At 45.7% G+C, this 24,117-nt stretch overlaps 1 long non-coding RNA gene across 1 annotated transcript; it reads right to left on the bottom strand.

Moving 5' to 3' along the window:
* Nucleotides 1–2,363: 2,363 nt before the first annotated feature.
* On the bottom strand, nt 2,364–23,464 carry LOC124028209. The gene is made up of 3 exons (XR_006837563.1): nt 23,210–23,464; nt 22,629–22,815; nt 2,364–2,463 (listed from the first exon to the last, which is right to left on the bottom strand). It is a non-coding gene; the product is annotated as an uncharacterized LOC124028209 (long non-coding RNA).
* Nucleotides 23,465–24,117: the final 653 nt, after the last annotated feature.

Genomic DNA, 24,117 nt, shown 5'->3' with positions numbered 1-24,117 from the left:
GGGGCTTTAGAGAACAGTATCATCTCTATATCCTCTCCCCTCTGGGGGCTTTAGAGAACAGTATCATCTCTATATCCTCTCCTCTGGGGGGCTTTAGTGAACAGTATCATCTCTATATCCTCTCTCCTCTGGGGGGCTTTAGAGAACAGTATCATCTCTATATCCTCTCCCCTCTGGGGGGGGGCTTTAGAGAACAGTATCATCTCTATATCCTCTCTCCTCTGGGGGGCTTTAGAGAACAGTATCATCTCTATATCCTCTCTCCCTCTGGGGGGGGGCTTTAGAGAGAACAGTATCATCTCTATATCCTCTCCCCTCTGGGGGGGGGCTTTAGAGAACAGTATCATCTCTATATCCTCTCCCCTCTGGGGGGCTTTAGAGAACAGTATCATCTCTATATCCTCTCCCCTCTGGGGGGGGGCTTTAGAGAACAGTATCATCTCTATATCCTCTCCCCTCTGGGGGGGCTTTAGTGAACAGTATCATCTCTATATCCTCTCCCCTCTGGGGGGGTAAACAGTATCATCTCTATATCCTCTCTCCTCTGGGGGCTTTAGTGAACAGTATCATCTCTATATCCTCTCTCCTCTGGGGGGGGCTTTAGAGAACAGTATCATCTCTATATCCTCTCCCCTCTGGGGGCTTTAGTGAACAGCATCATCTCTATATCCTCTCCCCTCTGGGGGGGCTTTAGTGAACAGTATCATCTCTATATCCTCTCTCCTCTGGGGGGCTTTAGTGAACAGTATCATCTCTATATCCTCTCCTCTGGGGGGGCTTTAGTGAACAGTATCATCTCTATATCCTCTCTCCTCTGGGGGGGGCTTTAGTAAACAGCATCATCTCTATATCCTCTCTCCTCTGGGGGGCTTAGTGAACAGTATCATCTCTATATCCTCTCTCCTCTGGGGGGGCTTTAGAGAACAGTATCATCTCTATATCCTCTCTCCTCTGGGGGGCTTTAGAGAACAGTATCATCTCTATATCCTCTCCCCTCTGGGGGGGGCTTTAGAGAACAGTATCATCTCTATATCCTCTCCCCTCTGGGGGGGCTTTAGAGAACAGTATCATCTCTATATCCTCTCCCCTCTGGGGGGCTTTAGTGAACAGTATCATCTCTATATCCTCTCCCCTCTGGGGGGGCTTTAGTAAACAGTATCATCTCTATATCCTCTCCTCTGGGGGGGCTTTAGTGAACAGTATCATCTCTATATCCTCTCTCCTCTGGGGGGCTTTAGAGAACAGTATCATCTCTATATCCTCTCCTCTGGGGGCTTTAGTGAACAGCATCATCTCTATATCCTCTCCCCTCTGGGGGGGGGGGCTTTAGTGAACAGTATCATCTCTATATCCTCTCTCCTCTGGGGGGGGCTTTAGTGAACAGTATCATCTCTATATCCTCTCCCCTCTGGGGGCTTTAGTGAACAGTATCATCTCTATATCCTCTCTCCTCTGGGGGGGGCTTTAGTAAACAGCATCATCTCTATATCCTCTCTCCTCTGGGGGGCTTTAGTGAACAGTATCATCTCTATATCCTCTCTCCTCTGGGGGGCTTTAGTAAACAGCATCATCTCTATATCCTCTCTCCTCTGGGGGGCTTTAGGGAACAGTATCATCTCTATATCCTCTCTCCTCTGGGGGGCTTTAGGAACAGTATCATCTCTATATCCTCTCTCCTCTGGGAGGGGGGCTTTAGTAAACAGTATCATCTCTATATCCTCTCTCCTCTGGGGGGCTTTAGTAAACAGTATCATCTCTATATCCTCTCTCCTCTGGGGGGGGGCTTTAGTGAACAGTATCATCTCTATATCCTCTCTCCTCTGGGGGGGCTTTAGTGAACAGTATCATCTCTATATCCTCTCTCCTCTGGGGGGCTTTAGAGAACAGTATCATCTCTACATCCTCTCCCCTCTGGGGGGGCTTTAGGGAACAGTATCATCTCTATATCCTCTCCCCTCTGGGGGGGGGCTTTAGTGTACAGTATCATCTCTCTCCTCTGAGGGGGGTTTAGTGAACAGTATCAGCTCTATATCCTCTCTGGGGGGGGGGGGGTTTAGAGAACAGTATCATCCCTCTCCTCTGGGTGGGGGGCTTTAGAGAACAGTATCACCTCTATATCTCTCTCCTCTGGGTGGGGGGCTTTAGAGAACAGTATCACCTCTATATCTCTCTCCTCTGGGGGCTTTAGGGAACAGGAATGGTGATGGCTTGGACCTGGATTGGACAGCTGACTAGGAACACATTTATAAAATGACTTAATGCTACTACGCCAAATATCTTCTGTCTGTGTGTGTATCTGTGTGTGTATCCGTGTGTGTATCCGTGTGTGTATCCGTGTGTGTCTGTGTTTCCGTGATGAGCTTACCTCATTTCCATGCATATTCCCAACATATTTGAATTCAGGAATTCCCATCCGGTGCTCAGCCGGATTCTTTCCCAGAATGAGCACCCAGAGGTCTCTCCCTGCCAACAAACAACAGCACCATTATACAGAGGAATCACCAAGATATTTACTCATCAAATCAATTCAAACCAGTGTGTTCGTGGGACGGCCTGTTTTTTCCCCACCAGCCCCTAGAGCAGGACAGAACATTATTCAGAGTGTTTTTGATTTCGTGGACTGGCACCTGGCAACTCAACATCAGCTCACAGCCCCCTCTCCTCTGCCCCCTCTCCTCCCCTGCCCCCCTCCCCCCTGCCCCCCCTCCTCCGCCCCCTCTCTCCTCCCCTTCTCCTCCGCCCAGTCTCCTCCTCCGCCCAGTCTCCTCCTCCGCCCAGTCTCCTCTCCTCCCCTGCCCCCTCTCCTCCCCTGCCCCCTCTCCTCCCCTGCCCCCTCTCCTCCCCTGCCCCCTCTCCTCCCCCTGCCCCCCCCCAAACGTCTCAATAACCTCAAATAGTGTTCAATAGGAAGAGAATGAAACTCCCTCAATCCCAGCTCAACCAATCCAACGCTTTTACATTTTGTGGGATATATAGTGAAGGAATGTACACTTCAAGGAGGTAGTATAGATTATTGTCCTGTATGAGAGAGACTTCCTGTGTTCCAGCATTTGTCAGAGCTCTACCACACAACACGTCTGAACCTGCTCCGTGGCCAGTACGTCAGGCAGCAGTGAGTCATCCTCAAGACGAGCTGCTTCTGGCCGCAGGATAGAATCTCTGTTCTCCTTTCATCACAACAACTATAGTAACAGACTACAGGATAGAATCTCTGTTCTCCTTTAATCACAACAACTATAGTAACAGACTACAGGATAGAATCTCTGTTCTCCTTTCATAACAACTATAGTAACAGACTACAGGATAGAATCTCTGTTCTCCTTTCATCACAACAACAACTAGAGTAACAGACTACAGGATATAATCTCTGTTCTCCTTTAATCACAACAACTATAGTAACAGACTACAGGATAGAATCTCTGTTCTCCTTTCATCACAACAACTATAGTAACAGACTACAGGATAGAATCTCTGGTCTCCTTTCATCATAACAACAACTAGAGTAACAGACTACAGGATATAATCTCTGTTCTCCTTTCATAACAACAACTATAGTAACAGACTACAGGATATAATCTCTGGTCTCCTTTCATCATAACAACAACTATAGTAACAGACTACAGGATATAATCTCTGGTCTCCTTTCATCATAACAACAACTATAGTAACAGACTACAGGATAGAATCTCTGTTCTCCTTTCATCACAACAACTATAGTAACAGACTACAGGATAGAATCTCTGTTCTCCTTCCATAACAACTATAGTAACAGACTACAGGATAGAATCTCTGTTCTCCTTTAATCACAACAACTATAGTAACAGACTACAGGATATAATCTCTGTTCTCCTTTCATAACAACAACTATAGTAACAGACTACAGGATAGAATCTCTGTTCTCCTTTAATCACAACAACTATAGTAACAGACTACAGGATAGAATCTCTGTTCTCCTTTCATAACAACTATAGTAACAGACTACAGGATAGAATCTCTGTTCTCCTTTAATCACAACAACTATAGTAACAGACTACAGGATAGAATCTCTGTTCTGCTTTCATCACAACAACAACTAGAGTAACAGACTACAGGATATAATCTCTGTTCTCCTTTAATCACAACAACTAGAGTAACAGACTACAGGATATAATCTCTGGTCTCCTTTCATCATAACAACAACTATAGTAACAGACTACAGGATAGAATCTCTGTTCTCCTTTAATCACAACTAGAGTAACAGACTACAGGATAGAATCTCTGTTCTCCTTTAATCACAACAACTATAGTAACAGACTACAGGATATAATCTCTGGTCTCCTTTCATCATAACAACAACTATAGTAACAGACTACAGGATAGAATCTCTGTTCTCCTTTAATCACAACTAGAGTAACAGACTACAGGATAGAATCTCTGTTCTCCTTTAATCACAACAACTATAGTAACAGACTACAGGATAGAATCTCTGTTCTGCTTTCATCACAACAACAACTAGAGTAACAGACTACAGGATATAATCTCTGTTCTCCTTTAATCACAACAACTAGAGTAACAGACTACAGGATATAATCTCTGTTCTCCTTTCATCATAACAACAACTATAGTAACAGACTACAGGATAGAATCTCTGTTCTCCTTTAATCACAACTAGAGTAACAGACTACAGGATAGAATCTCTGTTCTCCTTTAATCACAACAACTATAGTAACAGACTACAGGATATAATCTCTGGTCTCCTTTCATCATAACAACAACTATAGTAACAGACTACAGGATAGAATCTCTGTTCTCCTTTAATCACAACTAGAGTAACAGACTACAGGATATAATCTCTGTTCTCCTTTCATCATAACAACAACTAGAGTAACAGACTACAGGATATAATCTCTGGTCTCCTTTCATCATAACAACAACTAGAGTAACAGACTACAGGATAGAATCTCTGTTCTCCTTTCATAACAACTATAGTAACAGACTACAGGATATAATCTCTGTTCTCCTTTCATAACAACTATAGTAACAGACTACAGGATAGAATCTCTGTTCTCCTTTAATCACAACAACTATAGTAACAGACTACAGGATATAATCTCTGTTCTCCTTTCATCATAACAACAACTAGAGTAACAGACTACAGGATAGAATCTCTGTTCTCCTTTCATAACAACTATAGTAACAGACTACAGGATATAATCTCTGGTCTCCTTTCATCATAACAACAACTAGAGTAACAGACTACAGGATATAATCTCTGTTCTCCTTTCATCATAACAACAACTAGAGTAACAGACTACAGGATATAATCTCTGTTCTCCTTTCATCATAACAACAACTAGAGTAACAGACTACAGGATATAATCTCTGTTCTCCTTTAATCACAACAACTAGAGTAACAGACTACAGGATAGAATCTCTGTTCTCCTTTCATCATAACTAGTGATTTTGTTCACCCTCTTATGGCTCTAAGACAAGTCTATAATGGAACCAAATCCTCCACACAAATCACACACATGCATGCAAGCACAACCCCCCCACCCCTCCACCCCCCCACCCCTCCACCCCCCACTTAAACCTCTGACCAATTATGTCTGAAAGGTTGAACATAGAAGCCTGTCATCTCAGCACAGCTGTTTCTGTCCAGGGGCTTAAAGACGAAACCCCTCAAAGTGTCTAAAGGACACAAAGACGCACGGGAGGGGTCAAGTAGGACGGGGAGGGGTCAAGTAGGAAGGGAGGGGTCAAGTAGGAAGGGAGGGGTCAAGTAGGAAGGGGAGGGGTCAGGTAGGAGGGGAGGGGTCAGGTATGAGGGGGAGGGGCCACGTAGGAAGGGGAGGGGTCACGTAGGAAGGAGAGGGGTCAAGTATGAGGGGAGGGGTCAAGTAGGAAGGGGAGGGGTCAAGTAGGAAGGGGAGGGGTCAAGTATGAGGGGGAGGGGTCAAGTAGGAAGGGGAGGGAGGGGGGGGCAGCAGTAGAGGAATGATCACAGAGGGAGTCAGCGGAGGAGAAGGGACGAGGCAGGTGGTGTACTAGATTTAAAACAGTAATTAGCCAAGAGTCTCACCTCGAGCGGCACGGGGATCACCAGAAGATTAGGAGGGAGGTTCAATTAACGGGCCCAGGACGGGCGACAGGCCTTGAAACACGATGACCTCACAATCTGACAGAGATTTAGTGCAGGCAGGGGGCCAGGCAGGTACACAAGAGGGCCTAAAGATACTGTACGCTACCTATAGTGGAACTGACAGAGATTTAGCCTGCAGGTACACAGAGGGCCTAAAGATACTGTATGCTACTTATAGTGGAACTGACAGTGTTTAGTGCAGGCAGGGAGCCAGGCAGGTAAACAGAGGGCCTAAAGATACTGTACGCTACCTATAGTGGAACTGACAGAGATTTAGCCTGCAGGTACACAGAGGGCCTAAAGATACTGTACGCTACTTATAGTGGAACTGACAGAGATTTAGCCTGCAGGTACACAGAGGGCCTAAAGATACTGTACGCTACTTATAGTGGAACTGACAGAGATTTAGCCTGCAGGTACACAGAGGGCCTAAAGATACTGTACGCTACTTATAGTGGAACTGACAGAGATTTAGCCTGCAGGTACACAGAGGGCCTAAAGATATTGTACGCTACCTATAGAGGAACTGACAGAGATTTAGCCTGCAGGTACACAGAGGACCTAAAGATACTGTACGCTACCTATAGAGGAACTGACAGAGATTTAGCCTGCAGGTACACAGAGGGCCTAAAGATACTGTACGCTACTTATAGTGGAACTGACAGAGATTTAGCCTGCAGGTACACAGAGGGCCTAAAGATACTGTACGCTACTTATAGTGGAACTGACAGTGTTTAGCAACAGGAAAGCTTGTTAAAAATCTCACACACCAGGAAGAATGACACTTAAATACATTGACAATGAGCACTTAGATTTGGTCATTTTCCCGGTTTCATAAATTCATGGAATGTTTGGGAATGACGTAGAAGAAGACATTTATGATTCTACAGAAATAAACTGGGAAAGCTGCCGGGCACTTGGACAACTAATAGACACTGTTGTAAATAAAACCCTGATTAAAAAAAACACTGTCTTGTCCTGGACCGGAGTCTACGCAGACCGGCGCAGCAGAGCCAATCAGAGATACAGTAGACCTTTATGCAAACAAGCCATTTATACACAGGCCTGGCATCATTCACTATGAACTGGACTGTGTTTACAGGCAGTAGGGCCCGTCAGTCACTATGAACTGGACTGTGTGTTTACAGGCAGTAGGGCCTGTCATCATTCACTACGAACTGGACTGTGTGTTTACAGACAGTAGGGCCTGTCAGTCACTATGAACTGGACTGTGTGTTTACAGACAGTAGGGCCTGTCAGTCACTATGAACTGGACTGTGTGTTTACAGGCAGTAGGGCCTGTCATCAGTCACTATGAACTGGACTGTGTGTTTACAGACAGTAGGGCCTGTCATCATTCACTATGAACTGGACTGTGTGTTTACAGACAGTAGGGCCTGTCATCATTCACTATGAACTGGACTGTGTGTTTACAGACAGTAGGGCCTGTCAGTCACTATGAACTGGACTGTGTGTTTACAGACAGTAGGGCCTGTCAGTCACTATGAACTGGACTGTGTGTTTACAGACAGTAGGGCCTGTCAGTCACTATGAACTGGACTGTGTGTTTACAGACAGTAGGGCCTGTCATCATTCACTATGAACTGGACTGTGTTTACAGGCAGTAGCAACACGACTTTAGCTCATTAGAAAACATTCGCCAAAAGACACAAAATTCACCTGAATGGATTTCTGTAAATATGTAAATGTAACAGTACAACTTTATACCGTCCCCTCGCCCCGACCCGGGCGCGAACCAGGGACCCTCTGCACACGTCAACAACGTAACCCCCTTGAAGCATCGTTACCCATCGCTCCACAAAAGCCTCAGCCCTTGCAGAGCAAGGGGAACCACTACTTCAAGGTCTCAGAGCAAGTGACCACAGATTGAAACGCTATTTAGCGCGCACCACCGCTAACTAAGCTAGCCGTTTCACATCCGTTACCTCAGCACCACCGCTAACTAAGCTAGCCGTTTCACATCCGTTACCTCAGCACCACCGCTAACTAAGCTAGCCGTTTCACATCCGTTACCTCAGCACCACCGCTAACTAAGCTAGCCGTTTCACACCCGTTACCTCAGCACCACCGCTAACTAAGCTAGCTGTTTCACACCCGTTACCTCAGCACCACCGCTAACAAAGCTAGCCGTTTCACACCCGTTACCTCAGCACCACCGCTAACTAAGCTAGCCGTTTCACACCCGTTACCTCAGCACCACCGCTAACTAAGCTAGCCGTTTCACATCCGTTACCTCAGCACCACCGCTAACTAAGCTAGCCGTTTCACATCCGTTACCTCAGCACCACCGCTAACTAAGCTAGCCGTTTCACATCAGTTACCCCAGCACCACCGCTAACTAAGCTAGCCGTTTCACATCCGTTACCTCAGCACCACCGCTAACTAAGCTAGCCGTTTCACATCCGTTACATAAATACCAGGGGAGTCCTCTTACATTTGGGAACTTTACAGTCCTGTTGATCAAACAACCATGAAAGAAAAAAAGGTAGGATCTCTCTCCTCAGTTACACACATCAACAAGATCAATAACTAACACAGAACAAGAAAAGAGCACAATGCATCACCGGGGCAAACTACACCTGCACCACCCGATGTTACAGGAAGGCCATAAAGATCATCAAGGACATCAACCACCCGAACCACTGCCTGTTCACCCCGCTATCATCCAGAAGGCGAGGTCAGTACAGGTGCATCAAAGCGGGGACCGAGAGACTGAAAAACAGCTTCTATCTCTGGGCCATCAGACTGTTAAACAGCCACCACTAACATTGAGTGGCTGCTGCCAGCACACTGACTTGTCCAAAAATATTGAGTCATTGCGAATGGGTGGAGGAAGCAAACAATGTACCAGGCTAGGTGTGATCTACAACCTGAAAACAATATTTGTTGGACAACCGAGAAATGTATTGGTGAATGATATTAGAATAGGACTTCATCCATCTATTCTGCCAACAATGTCTTACTGTCGGTCATGGAATTCTGAGTAAAATATATATTTCAAACTGTTTATGAAGTGGGAATTTGATATGATGTCGGTTTCACATCTGCAAAGTAATTAAAATGCTGATGGATACTGCCTAAACACACGCTACTTAAAGATACTGCCTAAACACACGCTACTTAAAGATACTGCCTAAACGCGCTACTTAAAGATACTGCCTAAACGCGCTACTTAAAGATACTGCCTAAACGCACGCTACTTAAAGATACTGCCTAAACGCACGCTACTTAAAGATACTGCCTAAACGCGCTACTTAAAGATACTGCCTAAACGCGCTACTTAAAGATACTGCCTAAACACGCTACTTAAAGATACTGCCTAAACACGCTACTTAAAGATACTGCCTAAACCGCCGTAAGGCTATTAAACAAGCTAAGCGTCAGTACAGAGACAAAGAGACAAAGTGGAATCTCAATTCAATGGCTCAGACACAAGAGGCATGTGGCAGGGTCTACAGTCAATCACGGACTACAAGATGAAATCCAGCCCAGTCACGGACCAGGATGTCTTGCTCCCAGGCAGACTAAATAACTTTTTTGCCCGCTTTGAGGACAATACAGTGCCACTGACACGGCCTGCAACGGAAACATGCGGTCTCTCCTTCACTGCAGCCGAGGTGAGTAAGACATTTAAACGTGTTAACCCTCGCAAGGCTGCAGGCCCAGACGGCATCCCCAGCCGCGCCCTCCGAGCATGCGCAGACCAGCTGGCCGGTGTGTTTACGGACATATTCAATCAATCCCTATACCAGTCTGCTGTTCCCACATGCTTCAAGAGGGCCACCATTGTTCCTGTTCCCAAGAAAGCTAAGGTAACTGAGCTAAACGACTACCGCCCCGTAGCACTCACTTCCGTCATCATGAAGTGCTTTGAGAGACTAGTCAAGGACCATATCACCTCCACTCTACCTGACACCCTAGACCCACTCCAATTTGCTTACCGCCCAAATAGGTCCACAGACGATGCAATCTCAACCACACTGCACACTGCCCTAACCCACCTGGACAAGAGGAATACCTATGTGAGAATGCTGTTCATCGACTACAGCTCGGCATTCAACACCATAGTACCCTCCAAGCTCGTCATCAAGCTCGAGACCCTGGGTCTCGACCCCGCCCCTGTGCAACTGGGTACTGGACTTCCTGACGGGCCGCCCCCAGGTGGTGAGGGTAGGCAACAACATCTCCTCCCCGCTGATCCTCAACACGGGGGCCCCACAAGGGTGCGTTCTGAGCCCTCTCCTGTACTCCCTGTTCACCCACGACTGCGTGGCCACGCACGCCTCCAACTCAATCATCAAGTTTGCGGACGACACAACAGTGGTAGGCTTGATTACCAACAACGACGAGACGGCCTACAGGGAGGAGGTGAGGGCCCTTGGAGTGTGGTGTCAGGAAAATAACCTCACACTCAACGTCAACAAAACTAAGGAGATGATTGTGGACTTCAGGAAACAGCAGAGGGAACACCCCCTATCCACATCGATGGAACAGTAGTGGAGAGGGTAGCTAGTTTTAAGTTCCTCGGCATACACATCACAGACAAACTGAATTGGTCCACTCACACTGACAGCGTCGTGAAGAAGGCGCAGCAGCGCCTATTCAACCTCAGGAGGCTGAAAAATTCGGCTTGTCACCAAAAGCACTCACAAACTTCTACAGATGCACAATCGAGAGCATCCTGGCGGGCTGTATCACCGCCTGGTACGGCAACTGCTCCGCCCTCAACCGTAAGGCTCTCCAGAGGGTAGTGAGGACTGCACAACGCATCACCGGGGGCAAACTACCTGCCCTCCAGGACACCTACACCACCCGTTGTTACAGAAAGGCCATAAAGATCATCAAGGACATCAACCACCCGAACCACTGCCTGTTCACCCCGCTATCATCCAGAAGGCGAGGTCAGTACAGGTGCATCAAAGCTGGGACCGAGAGACTGAAAACAGCTTCTATCTCAAGGCCATCAGACTGTTAAATAGCCACCACTAACATTGAGTGGCTGCTGCCAACACACTGTCATTGACACTGACCCAACTCCAGCCATTTTAATAATGGGAATTGATGGAAATGATGTAAATATATATATATATATATATATATATATATATATATATATATATATATATATATCACTAGCCACTTTAAACAATGCTACCTTATATAATGTTACTTACCCTACATTATTCATCTCATATGCATATGTATATACTGTACTCTACAACATCGACTGCATCCTTATGTAACACATGTATCACTAGCCACTTTAACTATGCCACTTTGTTTACTTTGTCTACACACTCATCTCATATGTATATACTGTACTCGATACCATCTACTGTATGCTGCTCTGTACCATCACTCATTCATATATCCTTATGTACATGTTCCTTATCCCCTTACACTGTGTATAAGACAGTAGTTTTTTTTTGGAATTGTTAGTTAGATTACTTGTTGGTTATCACTGCATTGTCGGAACTAGAAGCACAAGCATTTCGCTACACTCGCATTAACATCTGCTAACCATGTGTATGTGACAAATAAAATTTGATTTGATTTGATTTGATTTGATTTGATTTGATTTGATTTAAACACGCTACTTAAAGATACTGCCTAAACACGCTACTTAAAGATACTGCCTAAACACGCTACTTAAAGATACTGCCTAAACACGCTACTTAAAGATACTGCCTAAACACGCTACTTAAAGATACTGCCTAAACACGCTACTTAAAGATACTGCCTAAACACGCTACTGCCTAAATACCTCTCCACAGGTGCAAGACAAACTACAGATGTAGGAACTTCATTTGATCACTCGTGTTGCTGGGAATTTTCCTGCAAACTTGTAGTGTATTTTAGTTTTTTTTTTTAAAGCTTCTACAGTTTGCAATTTCCCCTTTGAAGTTTCAGACTTGATTTGATTTGATTTGCCCTAACAAAAAAATGTATCAACCCTTTCAAAAACAAACATTATAATCCACATTTCCTGTTGCTGCAGGATCATTTTCCTGCTGTAGCAAACGGACTCAAATTAAGATCCTACGTCTGTACCATTCACACTCTAGGATATCAGCAAGGGTGGCTGTATTCAAAATGGCTGGCTGAAGAAGTTTTACATCGGAGGGTATTGTCTTAGCCTGTGTCCCAAATGGCACGTTATTCCTCATAGGGCTCTGGTCATAAGTAGTAGGGCACTATAAAGGCCATGGAATAGTGGACAATTTGAGAGTCATCTTCACAGTGTTGTAGGACTTCTGTCCTCTCTTCACCTGCTTTACTTTAAACCCTTAAGGCCTCAGGATCCGTACGGCTCCAATCTAAAGTTAATTCCTGCCAGGTTCTAATCAATTAAAAAAGTGAATGGCTGAGCACAGACAGATGTCATCACAGGGTTCTATCGTCTGAGAAGACAGACCAGACCAGAAACAAACAGATGACATCACAGGGTTCTATCGTCTGAGAAGACAGACCAGACCAGAAACAAACAGATGACATCACAGGGTTCTAGAGTCTGAGAAGACAGACCAGAAACAAACAGACAGATGCCATCACAGGGTTCTATAGTCTGAGAAGACAGACCAGACCAGAAACAAACAGATGCCATCACAGGGTTCTATAGTCTGAGAAGACAGACCAGAAACAAACAGACAGATGCCATCACAGGGTTCTATAATCTGAGAAGACAGACCAGACCAGAAACAAACAGATGCCATCACAGGGTTCTATAATCTGAGAAGACAGACCAGACCAGAAACAAACAGATGCCATCACAGGGTTCTATAGTCTGAGAAGACAGACCAGACCAGAAACAAACAGATGACATCACAGGGTTCTATAGTCTGAGAAGACAGACCAGAAACAAACAAACAGATGCCATCACAGGGTTCTATAGTCTGAGAAGACAGACCAGAGACAAACAGACAGATGCCATCACAGGGTTCTATAGTCTGAGAAGACAGACCAGAGACAAACAGACAGATGCCATCACAGGGTTCTATAGTCTGAGAAGACAGACCAGACCAGAGACAAACAGACCGATGCCATCAGAAGGTCCTAGAGTCTGAGAAGACAGACCAGACCAGAAACAAACAGATGCCATCACAGGGTTCTATAGTCTGAGAAGACAGACCAGAAACAAACAGATGCCATCACAGGGTTCTATAATCTGAGAAGACAGACCAGACCAGAAACAAACAGACCGATGCCAACAAAAGGTCCTAGAGTCTGTTCTGTCTTCTCAGAAACAAAAGGTCCTATAGTCAGTTTGTTCTGTCTTCTCAGAAACACAAGGTCCTATAGTCTGGTCTGTCTTCTCAGAAACACAAGGTCCTATAGTCTGGTCTGTCTTCTCAGAAACACAATGTCCTATAGTCTGTCTTCTCAGAAACACAAGGTCCTAGAGTCTGTCTTCTCAGAAACACAAGGTCCTAGAGTCTGGTCTGTCTTCTCAGAAACACAAGGTCCTAGAGTCTGGTCTGTCTTCTCAGAAACACAAGGTCCTATAGTCTGGTCTGTCTTCTCAGAAACACAAGGTCCTAGAGTCTGTCTTCTCAGAAACACAAGGTCCTAGAGTCTGGTCTGTCTTCTCAGAAACACAAGGTCCTAGAGTCTGGTCTGTCTTCTCAGAAACAAAAGGTCCTATAGTCTGGTCTGTCTTCTCAGAAACACAAGGTCCTAGAGTCTGTCTTCTCAGAAACACAAGCTCCTATAGTCTGTCTTCTCAGAAACAAAAGGTCCTATAGTCTGTCTTCTCAGAAACAAAAGGTCCTATAGTCTGGTCTGTCTTCTCAGAAACACAAGGTCCTATAGTCTGGTCTGTCTTCTCAGAAACACAAGGTCCTATAGTCTGGTCTGTCTTCTCAGAAACACAAGGTCCTGTAGTCTGGTCTGTCTTCTCAGAAACACAAGGTCCTATAGTCTGGTCTGTCTTCTCAGAAACACAAGCTCCTATAGTCTGTCTTCTCAGAAACAAAAGGTCCTATAGTCTGGTCTGTCTTCTCAGAAACACAAGGTCCTATAGTCTGGTCTGTCTTCTCAGAAACACAAGGTCCTATAGTCTGGTCTGTCTTCTCAGAAACACAAGGTCCTATAGTCTGGTCTGTCTTCTCAGAAACACAAGGTCCTGTAGTCTGGTCTGTCTTCTCAGAAACACAAGGTCCTATAGTCTGGTCTGTCTTCTCAGAAACACAAGCTCCTATAGTCTGTCTTCTCAGAAACAAAAGGTCCTATAGTCTGGTCCGTCTTCTCAGAAACAAAAGGTCCTATAGTCTGGTCTGTCTTCTCAGAAACACAAGGTCCTATAGTCTGGTCTGTCTTCTCAGAAACACAAGGGAACAGGCTCCGAGTCAGGAAGCAGCAGCGAGTCAACTATGGTAAGAACATAGCGTACGTCCCAAATCGGACCCTATTCCCTACATAGTGCACTACATTTAACCTAAGAGATATGGGTCCTGGTCTAAAAGTAGTGCACTATATAGAGAATAGGATGCCATTTGGGAAGCAAGCCCAGTTCCTGCTCCAGAGGTTGAGAGTCTCAATTTGCATCTGAATCTGACTGAAACGAGAGAGGGAGAGAGAGAAAGAGAGCTGGAAGAGGGTGCCTCAATGTCAGCTTTGTGTCCAGCCATGCAAAGCACTGACAGACAGAGTCGCCACAGAAATGCCACCCAACTGGCAAGGCAACCCAGGGAGATTGACAAGGAGATGTTTCAATCTCCCAACAACAGAGTGAAGCACCGAACAGATACAATGAACTGTAAATCCAGGGGTTGTCTGCACCACCCCTCCCTCGACTCCAATTCCACCTCTCCCTCGACTCCAATTCCACCTCCCTCGACTCCAATTCCACCTCGACCCCAATTCCACCTCGACCCCAATTCCACCTCCACCCCGACTCCAATTCCACCCCTCCCTCGACCCCAATTCCACCCGACTCCAATTCCACCCTCCTCGACCCCAATTCCACCCCGACTCCAATTCCACCCCGACTCCAATTCCACCCCTCCCTCTGCCCCGACTCCAATTCCACCCCTCCCTCTGCCCCGACTCCAATTCCACCCCTCCCTCTGCCCCGACTCCAATTCCACCCCTCCCTCTGCCCCGACTCCAATTCCACCCCTCCCTCTGCCCCGACTCCAATTCCACCCCTCCCTCTGCCCCGACTCCAATTCCGCCCCGACTCCAATTCCACCTCGACCCCAATTCCACCTCGACCCCAATTCCACCTCGACCCCAATTCCACCTCGACCCCAATTCCACCTCGACCCCAATTCCACCTCGACCCCAATTCCACCTCGACCCCAATTCCACCTCGACTCCAATTCCACCTCGACTCCAATTCCACCTCGACCCCAATTCCACCTCGACCCCAATTCCACCTCGACTCCAATTCCACCTCGACTCCAATTCCACCTCGACTCCAATTCCACCTCGACTCCAATTCCACCTCGACTCCAATTCCACCTCGACTCCAATTCCACCCCTCCCTCGACTCCAATTCCACCCCTCCCTCGACTCCAATTCCACCCCTCCCTCGACTCCAATTCCACCCCTCCCTCGACTCCAATTCCACCCCTCCCTCGACTCCAATTCCACCCTTCCCTCGACTCCAATTCCACCCCTCCCTCGACTCCAATTCCACCCCTCCCTCGAATCCAATTCCACCCCTCCCTCGACTCCAATTGCACCTCTCCCTCGACTCCCATGTATCACAGTCATTCCCAACAGTGATTGTTCTAGTTTAGTCTCTCCTGTTTTCTCTCTGATTGAGTCTGAGGCAGGCGGGCCGACAGCAAGGACCTGACTAGAGAGGATGTCACTTTCAAATCAGAGATGAGAGAACACACACACACACACAGTCCTTTTCTTTTCACACCCCGGGACCATCTTCCCTGCATGACAACGCGAGCTGAATAAACATCCCTCACACCGTCCGTCTCTATGAGCCCCCTACTAGATGCATCTGTAACAAAATGGAACAGTAGTCACGACAACGGGATCTGTTGTCGTTGGGGATAAAAAGGACTTGTGTTTTTATTTTTCTCCCCCTTCCGACATCCGAGAGGGGTTGCTGGAGGAGGACATCACCACTACTGCTGGGTTCTCTCTCTAAAGATGTACTGCTCTGAGAGAACCGTCAGTCTCCGGGACTCCTACAACTAGAAAAACACAAGAGGCTTATAGCTTGTTACAGTAAGGAAAGGTAAGATAACACAGCTGTATCCCCATTTAGATAGGATGTACTGATAGACCATTTGTTTAAACCCAGGGGGGGGACGGCTAGATTTCATCAATTCACGTTGGTCCGCGGCGTTGAAACCACCTTCATTGTTTTAAAGTAACAAGAGACCATTCTGTGTTCATGCTGCAGCAGCAGTGATCTGTGAGCCACATGACTGACTGACTGTGTGTGTGTGTGTGTGTGTGTGTGTGTGTGTGTGTGTGTGTGTGTGTGTGAGTGTGTGTGTGTGTGTGTGTGTGTGTGTGTGTGTGTGTGTGTGTGTGTGTGTGTGTGTGTGTGTGTGTGTGTGTGTGTGTGTGTGTGTGTGTGTGTGTGTGTGTGAGAGAGAGACTACTCTGGTCGGCAGCAGCCTGCAGTGACAGTCCTGAACTCCAGCCAAGATCCTTATCAAAACTGTTGTGTGAGTCCCAACTGGTACCCTATATAGTGCACAACTTTTGACCGGGACATATAGGGAACACAGTGCCATTTGGGACAAAGCCCGTACTGTATGTTACAAAATAGAGAGTTTCTCACCAGACAAGAAAGTGTCAGGCCTCTTTGATCCTGCCTCCTGAATCTACAACACCAACAGGCAGGGATATCTCATTACAACACCAACAGGCAGGGATATCTCATTACAACACCAACAGACAGGGATATCTCATTACAACACCAACAGGCAGGGATATCTCATTACAACACCAACAGGCAGGGATATCTCATTACAACACCAACAGGCAGGGATATCTCATTACAACACCAACAGGCAGGGATATCTCATTACAACACCAACAGACAGGGATATCTCATTACAACACCAACAGGCAGGGATATCTCATTACAACACCAACAGGCAGGGATATCTCCTGAATCTACAACACCAACAGACAGGGATATCTCCTGAATCTACAACACCAACAGACAGGGATATCTCATTACAACACCAACAGACAGGGATATCTCCTGAATCTACAACACCAACAGACAGGGATATCTCATTACAACACCAACAGACAGGGATATCTCATTACAACACCAACAGGCAGGGATATCTCCTGAATCTACAACACCAACAGGCAGGGATATCTCCTGAATTACAACACCAACAGGCAGGGATATCTCCTGAATCTACAACACCAACAGGCAGGGATATCTCATTACAACACCAACAGACAGGGATATCTCATTACAACACCAACAGACAGGGATATCTCATTACAACACCAACAGACAGGGATATCTCCTGAATCTACAACACCAACAGACAGGGATATCTCATTACAACACCAACAGGCAGGGATATCTCATTACAACACCAACAGGCAGGGATATCTCATTACAACACCAACAGGCAGGGATATCTCCTGAATCTACAACACCAACAGGCAGGGATATCTCCTTACAACACCAACAGGCAGGGATATCTCCTGAATCTACAACACCAACAGGCAGGGATATCTCCTTACAACACCAACAGGCAGGGATATCTCCTGAATCTACAACACCAACAGACAGGGATATCTCCTGAATCTACAACACCAACAGACAGGGATATCTCCTGAATCTACAACACCAACAGACAGGGATATCTCATTACAACACCAACAGACAGGGATATCTCCTGAATCTACAACACCAACAGACAGGGATATCTCCTGAATCTACAACACCAACAGGCAGGGATATCTCATTACAACACCAACAGACAGGGATATCTCCTGAATCTACAACACCAACAGGCAGGGATATCTCCTGAATCTACAACACCAACAGGCAGGGATATCTCCTGAATCTACAACACCAACAGGCAGGGATATCTCCTGAATCTACAACACCAACAGACAGGGATATCTCATTACAACACCAACAGACAGGGATATCTCCTGAATCTACAACACCAACAGACAGGGATATCTCCTGAATCTACAACACCAACAGACAGGGATATCTCATTACAACACCAACAGGCAGGGATATCTCCTGAATCTATAACACCAACAGACAGGGATATCTCCTGAATCTACAACACCAACAGACAGGGATATCTCCTGAATCTACAACACCAACAGACAGGGATATCTCCTGAATCTACAACACCAACAGGCAGGGATATCTCCTGAATCTACAACACCAACAGGCAGGGATATCTCATTACAACACCAACAGACAGGGATATCTCATTACAACACCAACAGACAGGGATATCTCCTGAATCTACAACACCAACAGGCAGGGATATCTCCTGAATCTATAACACCAACAGGCAGGGATATCTCCTGAATCTACAACACCAACAGACAGGGATATCTCCTGAATCTACAACACCAACAGACAGGGATATCTCCTGAATCTCCTGAATCTCTCACAACACCAACAGACAGGGATATCCCTGAATCTCTCACAACACCAACAGGCAGGGATATCTCCTGAATCTACAACACCAACAGACAGGGATATCAGGCTCTGATATCTCCTTAAATGAATCTCCTGAATCACAACACCAACAGACAGGGATATCTCCTGAGGGATATCTACAACACCAACAGACAGGGATATCTCCTGGCAATCTATAACACCAACAGGCAGGGATATCTCCTGAATATCTCATTACAACACCAACAGACAGGGATATCTCATTACAACACCAACAGGCAGGGATATCTCATTACAACACCAACAGGCAGGGATATCTCATTACAACACCAACAGGCAGGGATATCTCATTACAGGGATATCTCATTACAACACCATCAGGCAGGGATATCTCCTGAATCTCTCTTTACAACACCAACAGACATGAATATCTCCTGAACCATGCAGCACTAGGGGGAACCACGCAGCACTGGGGGGGACCACGCAGCACTAGGGGGGGTAACCACGCAGCACTAGGGGGGGAACCACGCAGCACTAGGGGGGGGGTTAACCAGAGGGAGGCTGGGTAGGACGACTAGGTAGGACCAGAGGGAGGCTGGTGAGTAGGATGACTAGGTTGGACCAGAGGAGGACTAGGTAGGACCAGAGGGAGGCTGGAGAGTAGGAGGACTAGGTAGGACTAGAGGGAGGCTGGAGAGCAGGAGGACTAGGTAGGACTAGAGGGAGGCTGGAGAGTAGGAGGACTAGGTTGGACCAGAGGAGGACTAGGTAGGACCAGAGGGAGGCTGGAGAGTAGGAGGACCAGAGGGAGGCTGGAGAGCAGGAGGACTAGGTAGGACCAGAGGAGGCTGGAGAGTAGGAGGACTAGGTTGGACCAGAGGAGGACTAGGTAGGACCAGAGGGAGGCTGGAGAGTAGGAGGACCAGAGGGAGGCTGGAGAGTAGGAGGACTAGGTTGGACCAGAGGAGGACTAGGTAGGACCAGTGGGAGGCTGGAGAGTAGGAGGACTAGGTTGGACCAGAGGAGGACTAGGTAGGACCAGAGGGAGGCTGGAGAGTAGGAGGACCAGATGGAGGCTGGAGAGCAGGAGGACTAGGTAGGGCCGGCTGGTGGGAGGCTGGGAGCAGGAGGACTAGGTAGGGCCGGCTGGTGGGAGGCTGGGAGCAGGAGGACTAGGTAGGGCTGGCTGGTGGGGGGCTGGGAGCAGGAGGACGAGGTAGGGTCGGCTGGTGGGAGGCTGGGACGAGGTAGGGCCGGCTGGTGGGAGGCTGGTAGCAGGAGGACGAGGTAGGGCCGGATGGTGGGAGGCTGGGAGCAGGAGGACTAGGTAGGGCCGGATGGTGGGAGGCTGGGAGCAGGAGGACTAGGTAGGGCCGGCTGGTGGGAGGCTGGGAGCAGGAGGACTAGGTAGGGCCGGCTGGTGGGAGGCTGGGAGCAGGAGGACTAGGTAGGGCCGGCTGGTGGGAGGCTGGGAGCAGGAGGATGAGGTAGGGCCGGATGGTGGGAGGCTGGGAGCAGGAGGACTAGGTAGGGCCGGCTGGTGGGAGGCTGGGAGCAGGAGGATGAGGTAGGGCTGGCTGGTGGGAGGCAGGGAGCAGGAGGATTAGCCGCTGGGAGGCTGAGAGCAGTGGTCAGGATGATATATTAACGGTCTGTTTAGGCTAGTCTTCACATGAGCCAGCTGCAGTCACTGGCTGGCAGGCAGGGACCCGGTTTACAAAGAGTCCTCTGATGAGGGGAAGATGGGTTCATAGGCTGAGACGGAATCAGTTACATCTGTATAACATGTAACGTCACAACACAACACATTAGATCAACTGGAATGAAACCCTCACTCATGGTTATACACAGAGCTGTGACTAAACCATTCCCGAAATATTATATTACCCCTCCCCTCCTACATTTTAATTATTAATTATCACTAAAACAGCAAATAATCATTTTGTGAACTGTAAAGAACCATTGAAGAGTTCAGAGTCATTATGGTTCCACATAAAAACCCATCAGCCTTCCTAAAGAACCCTTGATTGAGGAACCCTCGTGTTTTAGCGTGTGGAGCGTCTGGTTAAATTCTGCTTAGGAACTATTTTTTTATATCTCTAAAATGGTTAAACTATTGAGAAATACACGTGAATATTGAACAATTCTGTGTTTGCTTCAGATGATAGAGCTGGCTCACTATCATCACAGAAATAAGATATTTTGCCGTACCTAATTAAATGTATATTACGTGACTTCCCATGATGTTACCGGGTTACTACAAAAACACAAGCTGCCATTAAGACCACATCGAAGTGAGAGGGGATATTACACTAGCTTTGTAACTCAGATTGGTTATATTAGTATAAAAGTTTATACTCATCAACACGATGACACAAGATCAATTGCTTTAAAAAAATACAGATCAATATCTTTGGTTTTGTACTGTTAAATTCATACCAATACACAGATTTGAAATTCAAACTGTCACTGTTGATATCCTATGGAGGGTCGTGATTCATTGAAATGGAACTAACAGAAAAAGGTTGTTTGTTCCATTTTCCGTGAAGGCAGCCTCCTGAAATCAACATCTGGCATTCTAAAATATACATAGAAGCCTCCTTACTAAGGCTCATCTAACCAACCACATATAGGTTATTCCAGGTTATACCACGTTTCCAACCTGGTCTCAGAACATTTCATATTATTCTGTTACGTAAAATATACACAGAAGCCTTCTACTAAGGCTCATCTAACCAACCACGTATAGGTTATTCCAGGTTATACCACGTTTCCAACCTGGTCTCAGAACATTTCATATTATTCTGTTACGTAAAATATACACAGAAACCTTCTACTAAGGCTCATCTAACCAACCACGTATAGGTTATTCCAGGTTATACCACGTTTCCAACCTGGTCTCAGAACATTTCATATTATTCTGTTACGTAAAATATACACAGAAACCTTCTACTAACGCTCATCTATTCCACATTTCCAACCTGGTCTCAGAACATTTCGTATTATTCCTGTTATGTAAATCTGAGATAGTCAATTTAGTATGATATGTTACGTTTCGTATGGTTAAATAAGACAGATGGTTACTTAAAGCAAAAGAAGGATGGCTGGATGAGTGTATAACGGGAACGTCTAGCAATCCAAACATTGGGAGTTCAAATCTCAGACAATTTTTGCTAATTAGCATATTTCTAAATTAGCAACATTTCCAAAATGTAGCTGACTTCTTCTGCTGGTTGTCCTCTAACCAGTGATGTAAAAATATATCCAGTTGTCATGTGTTTTTTTGAGTTGTGGTAGTTTCAACAGTGCATATCCCTCCCTAATCAATGAGTGACACTTGACACTATTGTTGCACATGTATGTGCAGAGAGTATATTTTATGTTTTCAGTATATCACGAACCGTTTATGCATATTGGTTATTGATTTGGACACTTGACATTGGGCTAATTATCAATATGTCTGATCAACTGGAAGCAGCGACAGCATTTAGGAATATAAAAATTGTCCAACATTCATTTTTTACTTAATCTGGTAAAAACTGCTGTATTTTATGTGATTGAATTTTGATGATAAAAAGTCTCCAAAACTGAATGATTCCCCCCAAAAATAATAATATAATGATTGATTTATAATAATTGATTTAGATATACCAGTCATGTGTGCAAGTTCTACGTGTGGGTGGTGCAAAACTACCCTGGTGCGCCATGCTCTACCAACTGAGCTACACAGGACCACTGCTTACAAAGAGCCCCAAAAAAATCGTATCAAATTTGAAAATATCCTAGGCTCTCTCTCACCTGTGACAAAATCTAGGCTAAACAAAAGAAAAATAGAGTGAATTTCTATTTCCTATTTTACATTTCAAGACAACATATGAGGGGTCTTCTTACCTTCAACAGACTTTCCAATACTGTGCAGGTGTGTGAAGTCGAAGGTGTTGTTAACGTCCCGCAGGTATCTCTCCACCTCCACGGTGTTGTGATAACGGAACTCCAAGCTGACACCGGACGACACCAACTTCCCGAGGTATAGGCAGAGCGCAAAAAGAAACATCGTCTCGTACGGGACAGTGACAACCTAACCCACAAAAACCAAGTTTAAGAAAAAAAAAACGTTAAGCAGATTTAAAATAAAATACAACACCGTCAAATATGAACCAAAAATCTCACGAGGACATAGTAGCCACGCGCACAACTTGACACTGAAGTCAGCAATAATGTCAATGAGCAGCGCCAGTGTGCAGTTACCTGGCGTTACGGTTCTCAATACACTAGGTTTAGCATTTTCTCTCAAATTATAGCCATCTAAATGACAACATGTTGCAAGCAATTCTTATTTTTTAGGCCGGAATAAAAACGTGTCTATAGAAGTGTAGACTAGGCCATCAATAAACATGTCTAAAATAAATCAAAATACACTAAATTCACAAAAAAAAATGTTTATAGCCTATTCACATGACATTCAACATTACCTTATTGCTAAATGTATATTTCCTGCAGCTCGCTGTGTGCGCACAACTTCTTCTGTGAAGACGTCTCTTGAAGTCAGTCACACCGCCGTCACCCTCGCCTGTCCGACCGCATTCATAACAACTGTTTATAAGTTCCAAATGGCTCGAATGGTTCTTAGTGGACAGATCAACCTTCCCCCCGACCACATTACACCGTCGGGTCCCCTGCCTGCCTGCACACCGCCCTGAATGGCATTATCACTATATTCACACACCGCAAGTTTTTATACAGTAGCCAGCAGAGGCGAGGCGGAGCTAAGCAGTTCTCAACTCAACATGATCTCACGGTTTTACCATTTTGACGTTTATCCATATTTGTCCCAACGTACAATTTGGAAGTTACTCCAAATGCAAATGTAGAAGTTGTCAAATGTTGAAGTTAAGGTAAGTGTTAAGGTTTGATAGGGTTTAAAAAATGTTTATTATATATATATATATATATATATACATTTTTATATACATATATTTATATATATACAAATAGTCTACCACTGCGAATAAGGTGCAATTTGGAGACTAGAAGGTGGGATCCCTGAGGGCTTCACCTGCAGGTGTGTGATTTTGACACCATTACCTTTCTCTCCATGATAAGGTGCTGATCAACAGGCTACAGAACATGATTATCCAGATCACGTGCACTTACTAAATAAATAAACACACCTCTACATTATCTAGCCTACAACTATAAAAGCTTTATAGGTGCATTCTAACAAATTCTACCAGACGTCATTTTTTATATATTTAATTATCCTATATTTTTATTCAGAGACACCAGGCAGGTTACCGTTGACCCAGGTTTATTAGACAAAAGCAATGAGTAGGGTTACATGCACACAGTAATGCGGTTGTTGTGGATAGTCTGATTAATA

Source organism: Oncorhynchus gorbuscha, unplaced genomic scaffold (assembly GCF_021184085.1).
Source record: "Oncorhynchus gorbuscha isolate QuinsamMale2020 ecotype Even-year unplaced genomic scaffold, OgorEven_v1.0 Un_scaffold_3848, whole genome shotgun sequence".
Taxonomy (NCBI): Eukaryota; Metazoa; Chordata; class Actinopteri; order Salmoniformes; family Salmonidae; genus Oncorhynchus; species Oncorhynchus gorbuscha.
Note: the sequence above shows the minus strand (reverse complement) of the source record. Positions and strands in the feature narration are given on the sequence as shown.